The following is a 15,335-nucleotide window of genomic DNA, read 5'->3' on the forward strand; positions in this document are numbered from 1 at the left end:
AGTCCACAATTTTTAGATGGTACCCGGTATTATAAATTCAAAGTTGTATTACCCAAGATGTTATAATTAATTCGACTTGAGTGAGTTAGTTATAAATGAAAATTATATCAATAAAATCAACTTTTCAAAATGAACTTCACAAAAAATATCCAAGCTGCAAGCAAAAAAGTAAAAAATCCCCCACCTAATCAAATTTGTCGAATTCGCCTTCGTGGTTTTCAAGTTAAACAAAATATAACATAAAAATTTCTTACGGAAAATTACTTTTTCATTAAAATTGCGATTCTCAAATCAAAATCCCTACAAAATTATACAAAATCATTCTCACTAAAACGATATTTTAAAATAAAATTCTGCTCGCTTTTGTTTCAAACTTGATTTTATTAGTTGTTTACAATTAAAAGTTTTAAGATTTTTATTATTTAACAGAAGAGAGGCCCACAAATTATAATTTTCGGTTTTCGAAATTTATTTTTAAAAAATTTTATTTTACAATATTCGAATGAATACAATTAATCTCAAGAGCGAACTAATTATAAATATTGTTAAGTTGTTTACAAAAGTCTTATTTATAATAAAATATATGCTGATACATGTTTACGATATTTAATAAATGCTGATACATGTTTACGATATTTGATACAATTGCGTTTTTATAAAATGTCCTTCAAGAATTTTCTACATGTAACTCCTCCATCCCTAAGAATGAAAAATGACGGAGGTATTTTTCATCTCTTGTTTTCTTCTTTCTTCTAATTCGACGTCTTCTTTCTTCGTTTCTTCGATTTTCTATTTTCTTACAAATTTATATCTACGAATTTTTTTTTAAACGACTTGTCACACTTCCTCAGCAATTTGCTGGGAAACATTCACCACCTCTGCGGAGTCCTGCTTTGCAGAGGGGCTCGGACGGTTGGAGTGTCCTTCTAGTCGTCTACGGCCCCTTTCGTCACTTATGGCATCGTTCCTGGAACATACTTCATGAGTGACGGGCTATCAGTGGTTTCCTTCTACCCTACGTCTCCCTTCCCCTCTAGGGATTAGGAGTTCGGGTTCCTTTCTTTCTGCTGTCTTTGTCTTTCATCTTTTTCCTTGTTGCTGAGAATACTCTTAGCCATGTTCTGCACCGATTTCCAGTTCTCTGAGCTGTCAAGCATCTTCTCTACAATGTTGTCTGGAGTGAGCTCGCATTCCAGCTGTCTGCAAGTCCTGTCTCTGACCTCTCTCCACTTGTAGCATACGGCAGTGTCTACGGCGGCACAGTATATACATCTATCCGTGGTGTCTTTTCTGAACCGTTTGGCATAAACTCGAAAGACGCCATGTCCTGTTAGGACCTGTGTCAGGTAGTAGTCTATTTGGCGGTGCTCGCACTTAACCCACGGCTTGATGTCTGGTATTAACCTTTTGGTCCATTGGGCCTTTACTGTCTCACCTTCCCATCTAGTTTGCCATGTTGTGAGGGAACTTTCTCTAGCTTCGTTGCTATTCTGTAGCGATTTGTACTTGGATGTTCTTTCCTGGGCTAAGAGATCAATGGGCACCGTAGCCGTAATTACTTGGAGTGCTACCCCAGACACAGTTCGGAAGGCGGAGGCTACACGCTGCAGCATGTCTCTTTGTGCTCTATTGACCGTAGTATAGTGCTTTTTTCTCATAAGCGCTTTTTGCCATATTGGAGCTCCATATAGGACAATATTTTGCATAGCACTACACAACTGTGCTCTTTTGCTTTACCTAGGACCTCCTACGTTTGGCATAATCCGAACAAGTTTGGACACCCTTTCTATTGCTTTCTTTGTTACTGTTTCTACAAGTTTGCCAAAATTTCTACTTTCGTCAATGGTTATACCTAGGTATCTCAGGTTCTTTGCTGGCTTTATATTGACTCCGTCTACGCTGAAGCTTATTTGCTCCCTCTTTTGTTTACCCTTTAGTAGGATTGCCTCAGTTTTGTGGGGGGCAAGAGCAAGCTTGTTGTCTCTCATCCAGGTATTTATTTTTTCCAGGCACATGTTGGTGTTAGTAACCAATGTCTGTTGGCTTTCTGCTCCGACTATCAGCGCCAGATCGTCAGCAAATCCTATTGTTACAGCATTACGAGTTAGTTCTAAGCTCAGCACGCCGTCATATAGTACATTCCACAGCATTGGGCCCAGGACGGAACCCTGGGGAACACCTGACGTAATATCCACCTCCCTATTCTTTTCTAATTGCAGCTTTCTGTTTCTTACATAGTTAGAGACAAGGCTTATTAGATATGTCGATATTTTCCTTTTTTGTAGCTCTTTGATAATCAGGCTGTGGCATGCAGTGTTGAAAGCATTCTTAACGTCAATTGTGACAAGGTGCAGAATCTACTTTTGAACTCCGTTACAGTATTCAGTGCAGCTTCTACAGCCTGGATCGTGGATTTCCCTTTTTGAAACCCATACTGACACATGTGCAACCCTCCTCTGTCTTTAAGCTCATCTTGTAGTCTTTCCCGTATGAACGCTTCTAGTAACTTGCTCAAAGAATTTAACAGACAGAGTGGTCTGAAGGAACTAGGTAACTCAGCTGACTTTCCTGGTTTTAGTATTAAAACCATCTTTGCAACTTTCCATTCATTTGGAAATTCCTGTTTTTGGAGTAGTTTGTTCATCATACCTAATAACCAGTCTGGGGTACAATCTGCTACTATTTTGATAGCCTTAGGGGGAATTTGGTCAATTCCAGGTGATTTTCCACATTTGATACCTTGGGCTACCTTCCTTAGCTCTTCTGCTGTGAAGGGTGGGGCTGGAGCTTCCTTTTCAGGGTATCTCCACTTATCATTTCCGGGTGGAAACAGTACTGCCACGATTTCGGATTTCTTTTCGATGTCAAGCTCATAGGGTTTTAGAGTATTAAGCTTTTTTGCTACTAGCTTATACGCATCTCCCCATATATTATTATCAAGTTCTTTGCATATGTCGTTCCAGTGTTTCTTCTTTGATTCCTTAATTAGGCAGCAGAGTTCCCTTCTATTGGTCTTGTACGCCTCTTTCATTGCTTCAATATCGTCTCGATTCTTAATCTGTTGCATAGTGACCGTTTTTCAGCAATGTTTTCATACCACCAATACGGTGTTTCAGTCTTTGGAATTCGATTTTGATTAATTTCAAATGCGATATGTCTGTGCTCTGTCAGTGTTTCGGTATCAAGTATCTCCCAGTTGATTACTCTTTGAGATACACGATTGGTTGCTATGGTGACATCAATAAAGGACTCGCTATCTCCTCGGATAAATGTGGGCTCATTTCCAGTATTCAGAACCACCAAATCGCGAGCGTTGATCCATTCCACCCAGTATTGACCATTTACATCGGTTACAGGTGATCCCCACATTGGGGACTTGGCATTTAGGTCTCCCAGAATAATGGCATCACTGTTGTTCGTTATGTGCTCCATTATACTGTCCACCTCAGTTTTGTAGTCTTCCAATCTGATGTTTGGGGATATATAGCAACATATCAGCTCAAGATCTTTGAGTTTGATAATTACGTTACCATCTCCGGCTACGTGGTTTATTACGCCAAGCTTTTTATTCAGAAGTACGACCCCCACATTATGCCTGCTGTCCTTGATCCAGTTTGCTTCTTTGGTTCTTCTTTTGTTCGGTTCCCCAGTTACCAAAATATCAATACATTGCTAAACTGCGGTGGCATACGCCATGGCTTGAGCTGCATAGGCACGTCCAACGTTCGCTTAAAGTATTTTAATATTGAACACTAAAGTTTTGACCGCGTGCAGTGCTGAGTCTGCGTCTGGTGTCACTAATTGCTTTTGATTTTTCTTTTACAAGCTTAAGGTAGTAAGGGCAAGCAGTCTGATCAGCTCTGTGACCGTCTTTTTTACATGTTAGGCAATGGCTTTTGTTAGGACAGTCTCTGGCCTTGTGGTTATCCTTGCCGCATTTAAGGCACATCTTCGAGTTATCGGTTCCTTTGCATTCATTGGTGCGGTGGTCAAACATTTGAAACACCTGGTGATTTTAACCCTTGCTCGGACCTGGCACGGTGCCCACCCTATTCTCACGGTATCCATTTTGAGTAATTCGCTGGCCACTCTTCTTTTGACCGCAAGTGTAGCAGTTTGGTTTCCCCTCTGGTTTGGTCTGCAAGAGAGCACTCGAACGTCATCTTCTTTTGCGTTTGCTACGCTTTTCCTGACATCTTGCTCTATCTGTTTTGCGTTCATATCTCCGTCTATGTCCGCGATATGAATAAAGTCTTCATCTCTTTTAATTTCGACCTGGGTATCTTTATCTTTGTCCATTATAGCTTGTCTGAGGGCGATTACTTGATTTTTTTCTCCAAGTATCTCCATAAGGACATCACCCTTAGCAGTTTTCTTAATCTCTTTTACCTTAACACCCATCTCGTCTATGTTCACACTACTCTTGATCGAACGGAGTATGTCAGCATATTGCTTTCCTTCAGATTTGATTATAATCTTCTCTGTTGTCGTCGCTGGCCCTCCCTTACTTGACTTAGGTGCTAGTCGGCTTGGATCTCTAGGTATAATAACTTGCACTTTGACCTCAGATCCCCTGAAGATACCTTCTGCGCACTTTCTAAGGTAGATTTTATCAATTTTGCCGAAGGCTACTACTTGAATTTCCGTCACTCCATGGTTTTGGACCTCTGCTTGCAGTTTGCCTAGCAATTGATATAGTTGACCCATGTCGTTTTTCCCTTCTGGGTTGACCTTGTATGGCAGCATGTACATGGTTCTTGACCTTGCTCCATTTTTGCCTTTGCTGAGTATGACCTCGGTGTTCGTCCTCACAAATTCAATACACCCTTCCTCAAGCTCTTCGCTTGTTATTTCCGGAAAGTTGCATTTTAGGTCGCTTTCCGTAGTGGTGGTCACGGTTACATCAGGGTCTGCTACTATTACCAGGTCTCCTCGTAGCTCTCTAAGCGATCCCAGCTCTGTAACACCGGTGCTTTGGTAGCAGCTTTCTGGCCACTCGAGATGTATTACCTCTTCTAGCCCTGTCCATCCTTTTCTTGCTGTTATTTGCGTCTCTACCCTGGTGCGTATTTCATTTGTAAGATCGAATAACTCTCGTCTTATGTCGGTTTCATCAGCTTGGACTTTGTCTTGCGTAGCTAAGATTATTGTCCTCTGGTTTAGCTGAATTATTAGCAGTTTTGCTCTTACCTGCTGATGATTGCTCAGTGTTGTTTCGCACCATCTGCGTGTGTCTGATGCTTAAAACATCCATTTTTCTGTTCAGGGTTGCCATTATGCTTACGAGCTCTCTCGTTATTACCTTGATTTCAGTTTTTACCTTTGTACTCACTTTGACTTCATTTTTTAATTCGTCAACTTTTTTATTAAGACTACCCAAGGCGGTCAAAGCAGCAGTCATCTCTTGGCTAGTATCATCCGGGATATGCTTTCCATGTGAGTCTCGCTTTCGTTTCTTTTTGGCTGGACTGGTATACTGGACTATATTTTTGCCGGTCCGTCGTGACTGTTGTCGCTACTTGCTTCGTACGCCGTGTTACTGGGGCTCCCAGTCTTGACATCTTGGCGTGTGCCAGAGTTTGTCTCTAGGCTAACAAAAACATCATCCGTGGCAGAGGCAATTGAATCTTTGCGATTCATTGGTGGTGTTCTTGCCAATGAGGATCTCCTAACACTAGGGTCTGTAGTAAATATCCAGTGATAACCTGTTGGGGTCATATCTCCTTCATTTTGTTCTTTGCCTTCTAAAGACAGTGCAGTTTTTTCGTCGTTTGAACCATAGCTATCTATTTATTTCTTGTCACCTGCGCTTCGTATGTAAGGGGGCGGGTCGAGTTGATTGAGAACGGGTGTACCCTCGGCGGTCGCCTACCCCAGTTCACTGAGGCCCAACCCTCGCTTAGCCAGTCCCGGAACACACAGACGGACCAGACTCGCCCGGGGCGATGTGAACTTCCGACTTCCACATTCAATACATACTACCTGATCAGGGCCCGTAGTGGCTGGCTTCAGATCCAGCGCCATCATCCACCTCGGCAGAGACTAGCTCACATCAGCATCAGCAGCTACTTGGGTGACGAACCGAAAGCAGGGCGATGCACTCCCAGCAGACTACAGCGCAGAACCAATCCGGGATAGTGCGGTTTTTTTTTGGGAAGAGTCCACCTTGGGAGTGGGGGGGAGCTCTAGCTAGGGTACCTCGGGCTTGCTACACCCGTAGTCGCAGTGCGACCTCCTGAGGGATATATTTACGAGTTAACCAAAATATTATTAAAATTATACAAATTATTATTATTATAGTAAATGATCCAATTGATACATGACTTGGTGGATTATAAATTTCATGAATTGGTTTCATGTTTTTAGCAATGTTATTAATTTCATGTAATTTATAAAAATCTATATTGGTTAAATTAGGAGATTTATAAATTTGATTATTTAAAAATTTAAAGTTTAACTTCGGTAATATTATTGATTTTCCTTTTTTAATTTGTACATTGGTTAAGAAAATTTCACTTCCTATTTGGATACTACAGTTCTTTGGAATTTTTATAATCGATGGATACATTATTTTAAAATAACGGTCCGAAACACATTTAGAAATTACGTCAGTTTCTTAATTTGGAATCACTAAAAGTTCATTATTTGTTACTTGTTCTAATATTGTTTCTTGAAGATCAATTTCACTAATAACACAATTTTTACCAGAATGTCCATTTAACAGTTCAATAGTACAATTATCTTGTAACTTGAATGTTTCTTTGCAATAATATTTTTCTTCTAATGCTGGACATTCTCCTTTAATAAAATTGACTTCTTCTTGACTTCTGGCCAAGTAAGGTTGAGGAGGGATAAATATCGTATGATTTTGAATTACGGGATATAAATGAAAAAATTCATAGGTTTTAGGTTTAAGGATTGGAACATGGGTAGCAACAATTATTTTAGATTTGGAAAAGGTTACTTGCGAACCAAGAAAGAGATAATATGTCAGAATATTATTAAATTTTGGTATTTGTTCTTTATTGTAAATGGTACTTAAGTATTTTATTATTTCCAAAATTTCTTGACTGAAGCTGTGAATCGTATTTAATTTAGAAAACGTTATTGCATTTTCAATATTATCAATCAGTGTAATTAAACTTTGACAATCCAGATTAATTTGTGAAATTGTACTCTGAAATGTTATAAAATTATTCAAAGTTATTATTTTATTTTCAATTGAAATGTGAAATTTCTCTAAATTATCAGAAAGTTTTTGTTGATTAGTCCATAGAGTCGTAATCGATTTGTTATAATTTTTTATGTAATGATATTTGTAAATTAACTTCGTGAATTATTTGCCTTTGATTTTGTTGTAGAACATTTATAGCATTATTATATCGTTCTTCATAATCGGAGTCTAAAGTTCCAAAAAGCCATTTATCTAATTTGCCTACTGCATTTATTAGTCCTCTTTTCAATCTTAAATGCGGATAAATATTTTCTGATTTTTTGTCTAAAGTATTAATTAAAATTTCCGTTCTACTTAATAATTGTTCAGCTAGATAATGATACGAAATAGGATTTGTTGCGTTCTCTTGAGATAAATTATTTTTTAAGTTATAATAACATTGCTTTAAATTATTGATTTGTTTGTGAATAAATTCTAAATCTATATAATATATGAAAGTGTGGTATGTATAAGATTACTGGTTCCTAAATTGATGGGTAATAATAAGTTATTTACTTTTATAATTGTTATGTCTTCTGTCTTAGTTGTCTTGTAAAGTAGTGGTTATATTAATACTATTGTCAGCTTCATTATCCTGTAACAATTTTTATGTTTTAGTTTCTAATAATATGCTGGAGTATTTTACGATTTCAGCTTTTTTTAAATTTAGGTAATTTTTTGTCTCGGAATTTTGTTCTGATATAGGCTATGTCTTGATTTTCATAATAGGGTGGATCATTTCTATTTTCATTTCTTTTATTTATTATTTTTTCTTTAATGTTAGCATTTCTATCTTTAATTTTTTCGTATAATAATTTTGACGTTTCTTTATGATTTTGTATATAGTTAGATATTATTAAATGATCATCTAAGTCAAATGGCTCGGGGTGGTTTATGTGACCTTTAATAATTTCAAATGGTGTAAATTGTGTTACAGAGTGAATCGAATTATTATATGCCAATATTGAATGTTTTATTAATTGGTCAGGAGTTAAATCTTTATTATTTTCTTTTATACATCTAAAATGTTCAATTAAACTAGAATGAAAACGTTGTACGGGTGAATTAGAATTACTATTTTTAGACGTTGTATAATGTAGTTCAATTTTGTGCAGTTTGCAAAAATCTTGTAGGTCGTTATTCTTAAGCTCTGAACCACAATCAGCTGTTATTTTATAGGGCAAACCATGATGAGTAACGTAATTTAATATATCGTCAACAACTGAAGTTCCATTCACACTTGACATTGAATAAGCTTGACCGTAACGAGAGAATGCGTCGATTATAGTTAAATATGACTGATTTGCTATTTTAAAAGTATCTATATGTATATGCTCAAATGGTTTACTAACTGTTGGGGTCAAATTGAATTCAATTACTGGTGGGTTTCTATCATCTTTATTCTTTTGACATATTTCGCAATTATTAACAAAGTTTTCTATTTTATATTTGCGCCAATTATAATTTTCGTTAATTATTTTTTTTTATCTTCTTTTGAATAGTTAAAGTTGTGAATTTCATATTGGTTTGTTCCAAATGGCTGGACTTTATGAGGTTCATTAAAATTCTATAAATTGTCTTAAACGTTTCATTTGTGTGACATTGATTGTAATTTAAATTTTTATATTATTTTCTTTTTCCATTAGTTGAATAAGCAAAGTTATGAATTATATTATTAAATTTCTTATATATACTCTAATTAATTATTATATATAATATTAATTATTATCATAGTTTCTAAAAGTTTACTAATTTTTTTTTATATTTTACTTATTTTAATTTCTATTCATTCTAAATCTTATCTACTCTTATAACATAATAATAAAAAAGAAAGAAAGGTCTTTGTATAAAAATCCATTTTATAATTTCTTGAATTGCGTACCATTTTAATGAATTATAATATCTACGTTTCCAAAATAGTTCTTCAATTAAACTTTCATATAGTATAGCATTTAATTTTCTATTGAAATATTTTAAACTTATTTCATTATTATTTCTATCAAATTCTTTGTTAATTGTTTCATAATTAATAACCATTTTCTCATTTTCATTATTCATGTCTCTTTTATTAATCATATTATTTTTATTTTGTGTGTCCAATATATTTGTATTTAATTCAGATTTTATAACATAACATTCTTTTTCTAATATATCATTATCTATTTTTATAACATCATTTATATCTTTTTCATTTTTAATTCATCTAATTCCGTATATTTTAATTTTACATTTAATTCCACTTTATCAAATAATTCTAATTCTCCTTTTGTATTATTATTCATTTCTCCTACCATTATAATATTTTCTTCTAAATTCTTTTCTGTTATATTTAATTTATCTTTTTCTTCTTCGTCAAATAATTTACTAAGATCTAATTCTACTTGTCCCTTTATTTCTTCACAATGATTTAATTCCGATTCTTTCATTTTTATGAATTTTTGAATTTTTGGTGATGAATTATTAGATGTAAAATTTATTTCAATTATTTTTTCACTGGATTCTGGTTCGTTAGTTTCTATGAAATTTTCAAAATATGTTAATGGATCATTGGGAGTAAAATTTATTTCTTCTATTTTTGATTCTTTTTCCGAAGCTCTTTCCGAAAATTTTCTATTCAATCATTATTTTCATCGCGCTCGAACAAATGTTGAAAATCAATTATTTCTTCTTCTTCTTCTTCTTCTTCACTATTTTTATAATTATTATTGTATAATTCTTCAGATGTAAAATTTGGTTCGTTTCGTGATTTGAAATATTTATTATTGCTTGTATTATTATTATTGTAATTGTTATTATTATTTATACGTCTACTAGGTCTGTCAGAAAAATTTCTCGATGTCGTAGACATCGATCGGTTCTGGTCTAGGTAAACGGTTTACAAGTATTTGGTTCGGGCGGAAAACATTTTTGCTGGGACCAAATACTTGTGCATTCGTCGGGTAATTTTGCCTTCTCTGTGACATGGGATTTATGTTTATAAGTTGACTAGGAAAATTATTATTATAATTATTATTATTATTGTATCTTTCATTATTATAATTATTATTGTTATTATATCTATTATAATTATTATTGTAGGGTTGTCGGTAGAAAGAATTGTATTATACTATGTTGATTATTTCTATATTGATTATTATTTCTTATTTTGTTTGTTTGGATGTCATTATTATTATTATTATTATTATTATTATTATTATTATTATTATTATTATTATTATTATTATTATTATTATTATTATTATTATTATTATTATTATTATTATTATTATTATTATTATTATTATTATTATTATTATTATTATTATTATTATTATTATTATTATATTTAACTCTAGGCTCATAAAATTGGCCGTAAAGTCTTTCAAAATTTTCAAATTCATCAACGTAAGCCATAGCGTCGTCTAAAGAGTTAAGCTTTTTTAAATACATATTATTGCGTATAACACCTGAACATCCCGCTATAAAGGTGTTCAAGGCTGTTTTCTCACAATGATTTATTTGACATCTCTTATCAATTTCGGCTAAATTTAAATTGTTGCTAATTATTTGTATAGTTTGACTTTTTAACAATTGAATGAAGTCTGTTTCCAAAAGCTATTAGATTTTCATTTTCAAATGGTCTGGTTCTACTTAATTCTTGTAAAATACAATCTAAATCACGTCTATCTGCAAAACACTGTATCAACGCTTCTTTTAATTTAAACCAAGTATTCAATTCTATCCTATTTCCTACCATTAGTTCAGCCTTATCTATTAATTTCTCTTGTATATATTCTAATATATGATTATTAACGTCTTGATCGTTATAAACTGAATACGTCTCTATTAAGTTTTCGCATCGATTTATAAATTTGTTTAACGTATTTTTATTTCCGTCGTATGGTTATATGTTTTCTAATTTTAATTTGAACAATTCCCAATTTAGGGTTTTTGGACTTGAAGTTGCAATTTTTATATAGTCTGGATTCTCTTTTAAGTTTAAATTACTGAATGTATTTAATAATTTATCTAAATCGTTCATAAAATTAATATTCAAAGTTATTAAATTATCTCTTCCTTACTCAAAGTTTTGATAAGGATGGATAATAAAAAAGGAATAAAAATAAGGAAACTTGGCACTTACAGCTATCTGAAGTCCTGAAGTTCCTCGTCGCACACGTAGGTCTAGTGCTGCTGTACTGAAGTACGTAGTCGGAATTTTTATCGCGTGAAAAATCGCGACCGCACTAATCCGAATGACTGCGCCACTTATAAATTTCGGTTTTCGAAATTTATTTTTAAAAAATTTTATTTCACAATTAATCTCAAGAGCGAACTAATTATAAACATTGTTAAGTTGTTTACAAAAGTGTTATTTATAATAAAATATATGCTGATACATGTTTACGATATTTAATAAATGCTGATACATGTTTACGATATTTGATACAATTGCGTTTTTATAAAATCTCCTTCAAGAATTTTCTACATGTAACTCACATTATTTTATTTCTGAAATTACTTTTACCAAAATTACTTTTACCAATTATGATATACAGGGTTTTTCTCAACTATTTGTATTTTCTAATATAATATTAGGAAAATATCGATCATATATATGTTTTCTAGTAGTTTTCCAAAAAAAAATTCCGTTCTTACAAACACATTTTTTGTAAATGCTTTGCAAAGTAGATTATATATATAGGGCGAGTCTTCTGTATTTGAGATTTAAAAAAATTCATTTTCGTAGCTATTTAAACATCAATCACGATTACAATCTAAACTTATCTACAGGATGTGCCTAAAATAATCAATCAAACCAAATAGACGATATCTCATGATATCAAATTAATTTTACCAATTCGTGTATAAAACTAGTTATTTATTTTTGTCTTTTAACCTGACATAGATGTAGAAAGAGTTATACAGAGTGTACCAAATAATAATTGATGTCATTAAAAATCATATTTTGAAATTATACCGAACTATACTGAATGTTGCAACTCCTTTACAAACATATTATTTTGTTGGATGGGAGCTCCTGTGTAGTAGGTATACTGGATTGATCACATTTTTTGAAGAAATGGTAATAATTACGGCTTACAATAAATTTTAGCAATTTTCTTATAAGTTTAACGTATAGAGAATACTAAAAAAAAATTACACGAAGATAAATTACAGTGTGATACATTCGAAACAAGAAATATAATGAGAATTTCAATTTTGGGCTCACTTTGTATATAAAATAACAAATAATTACAATTTAATCGACTACGATGATATTGCATCTTATTAAGAAAGTCACTTAGGTAAATTCTTTTTCCTAACTTACAATAACTTACAGAGGGTTCTTTCATTTACCTACCACTCTATAAATTTGTATACACCTCTCAAAGGAGTCATTTTCAAAAAATTATGTTTAAAGCGTTCAAGATAATTTCAAAATATGGACCTCAAATACAACTAATAAAAAAATCCTTTTGATACGTATTAAAACGACCCCCTAATACCCAACTTTTTAACAAAATTGGAGCACCCTGTATATCAATATAATTTTCTATCGGATACAGAGAGAAGTAGGCACGTAAATAAAAAATGTTTCCTAATGAAATTAATACTCAAAATTTATGAAATCCAGCTATTCAATAAGAGATGTCACTATTGGTCATTCGACCATCAACCACTGTTCGTAGAGTATAGGATTCAATTTTTTAGAAATTTCCATTCATATTTCCGTGATGGTGGACAAATTATTCAATAAAAATATGTTTATTTACTCTGACACACAACTTTGGTCTTAATAAAAAAATAAATTGGTGTGAAAATAACGGACGCCATCTTCCTTTCAGTTTTGTAAATAGGTGACAAAAAGTCAAGTGCTGAAACATACGAAATGGTAGAAACTAATATTGAAATGAGCTCAGTATGAGCTTCTGTACATAGATAGCGCTGCTAGTACTAAAAATCTAAACCAAATTCACGTTTTGGAGTTATTATAAATAGAATAAGTGACGCAATTTGCTAATTTATGTCCCGAGTAAATACTTTTGATTTCAGGATAAATTTGCGCCTTTCCATTTTGCAAATCCATTCGAGAGTATTTCGTTACTCGGTTAACTAGATACGTAGAAGAAAGTCACCACAGAAATGTCCATATCTCAATTTTTTGAACTTTTTTTTATTTGAAGAACTTTTCAGTGAAGTGAAAAATTATTTATTTGGATATAAAACCAAAATTTCGGCAATACTCTGAGAAAAGCATAATTGATTTCTGGAATTCTGAAATCTCCGAATAAATAATTTTTCACTTACCTGAAAATTCTACAATTTCTTAATTCTCAATATTCCTTCTGAATAAAAAAAGAAAAAAGAAAAAATAAGAAAAAAGAAAAAACACACACACAGATAAGCCGGCTTTTTTTCGTTTAGTTCATTCTTATTGCAGCTTGGGGGCGCTGAAAACTGTTTAAAAAATTAACATTGAGTGTCCAAGTCTGAAACGGATGGTCTGTGGGCCAGATCCACGCTCATGCGTGCTAGGATCCGTTTCAGACTAGTATTCTGACGTCATGTTAAAATATGACTGTCTTTGGCGGGATTTTTCGCGCAACTGTCATGGCGTTGATGTAGAATAGTTGTTTGATACGAACTCTACCATTTTGTACTAGTTGGCAAAGGGCCGCACAAGAACTTCGCGGAGTCCGCAGGTTCCCCACCTATGCCCTAGAGAATGGTTTATTGCCAAATGTTGTTGGCTTCATTATTGGTGACGATGCATTTCCGCTAAAATGTATTTGATGAAACCATATTCAAAAGTATCACTTTCGGAAGAGCAGAAAATTTTTAATTATTTTTATTTTCTCAGTCAAGAAGGATAGTAGAGAATGCTTTCGGAATTATAGTTAGTAGATTTCGTGTTTTTGAGAAGCCTATAGCATGCTTACCAGAAACTGTTGATAAAATTATGAAACGCTGTTGCTCAATACACAACTATTTGCAAATAACTTCTTATAACATTAATACCCCAAATGCAGTGACGGATTAAGACTACTTGATGCCCTAAGCAATCCATGCCTGTGGGTCCCCCTATCCGTATGCCAGACATTTTTACAAATTTCCAATCTCTGTGAAAACTTGTACGAGAACCGCGACTTTATAGGTATGTTAGCGGTTTATTGAGTCATTATCACTTTATTTGTACTGTTTAGTGTATCCCAGGGTATGTGTTTAGTTTTATTTCTTTCTTTGATTATGTTACCTGACGCCTGATAATATTGTAACCATCCCTAATCTTACCCACACATGCGCACGTGTACAGAACGTCTACCACTACAATGACAGGTCAAATCGCGCTTTTTGTATGGAGTGTCATACCTGTGATACGGTAGTAATTCATTTAAATGAACTTAGCAGCATGAGCGGTTTTAGCGCTCATAGCTCATAGGATTCGACTCGGAACACGGCCTAGGTCGGACTCCACCATAGAGTCCGACTCTATGAAAACTTAAAACGAGCGAATTTTCAAATTAGTCCTAGAAACTTTTTTTGGTTTGGTTTTTGGTGACGTGAGATGAGAGTGAGACATGATGCCCTAAGGACGGTTTATTTTTGTGCTTCTTCTGGTGCCCCCACAGACGTGATGCCCTAGGCCAGATATGGGCAACCTTTGACATGCTGAGGGCCAAACTTTAGCGTGCAAAACGTTCGCGGGCTGCGTTTAAAAGTACTTATTGCATTTTAAAGTAGTGATAATATTTTTTTGCGATAGATATTAGACATGAAATAATACGACAATGTTATTATTGTATTATGTATTTATTATTGACATGTATGTATATATTGACAATGTGATTATTGTATTTATTAAAATAACAAAATGAAATTATAATTAAATAGTTACATTTGCAATTGTTACAAACTACAAAAGTTAAATACACTGAAGTCAATGAGACACTTGAGCTTGAATTTGGGAAACTAATCCATCGATATTTGGATGAATTCCACTGATACAAAGACGTAAAGAATTTTCCAAATTATCGTCAGTCAGTCTTATACGATGTGTTGATTTATTAACTTTCATCAATGAAAAGAACTGTTCGCATTTATAAGTACTGCCAAACGCAGAAATCAATCTTCTTGCGAA

This window comes from Diorhabda sublineata, unplaced genomic scaffold, assembly GCF_026230105.1.
Source record: "Diorhabda sublineata isolate icDioSubl1.1 unplaced genomic scaffold, icDioSubl1.1 Dsub_21, whole genome shotgun sequence".
NCBI lineage: Eukaryota > Metazoa > Arthropoda > Insecta > Coleoptera > Chrysomelidae > Diorhabda > Diorhabda sublineata.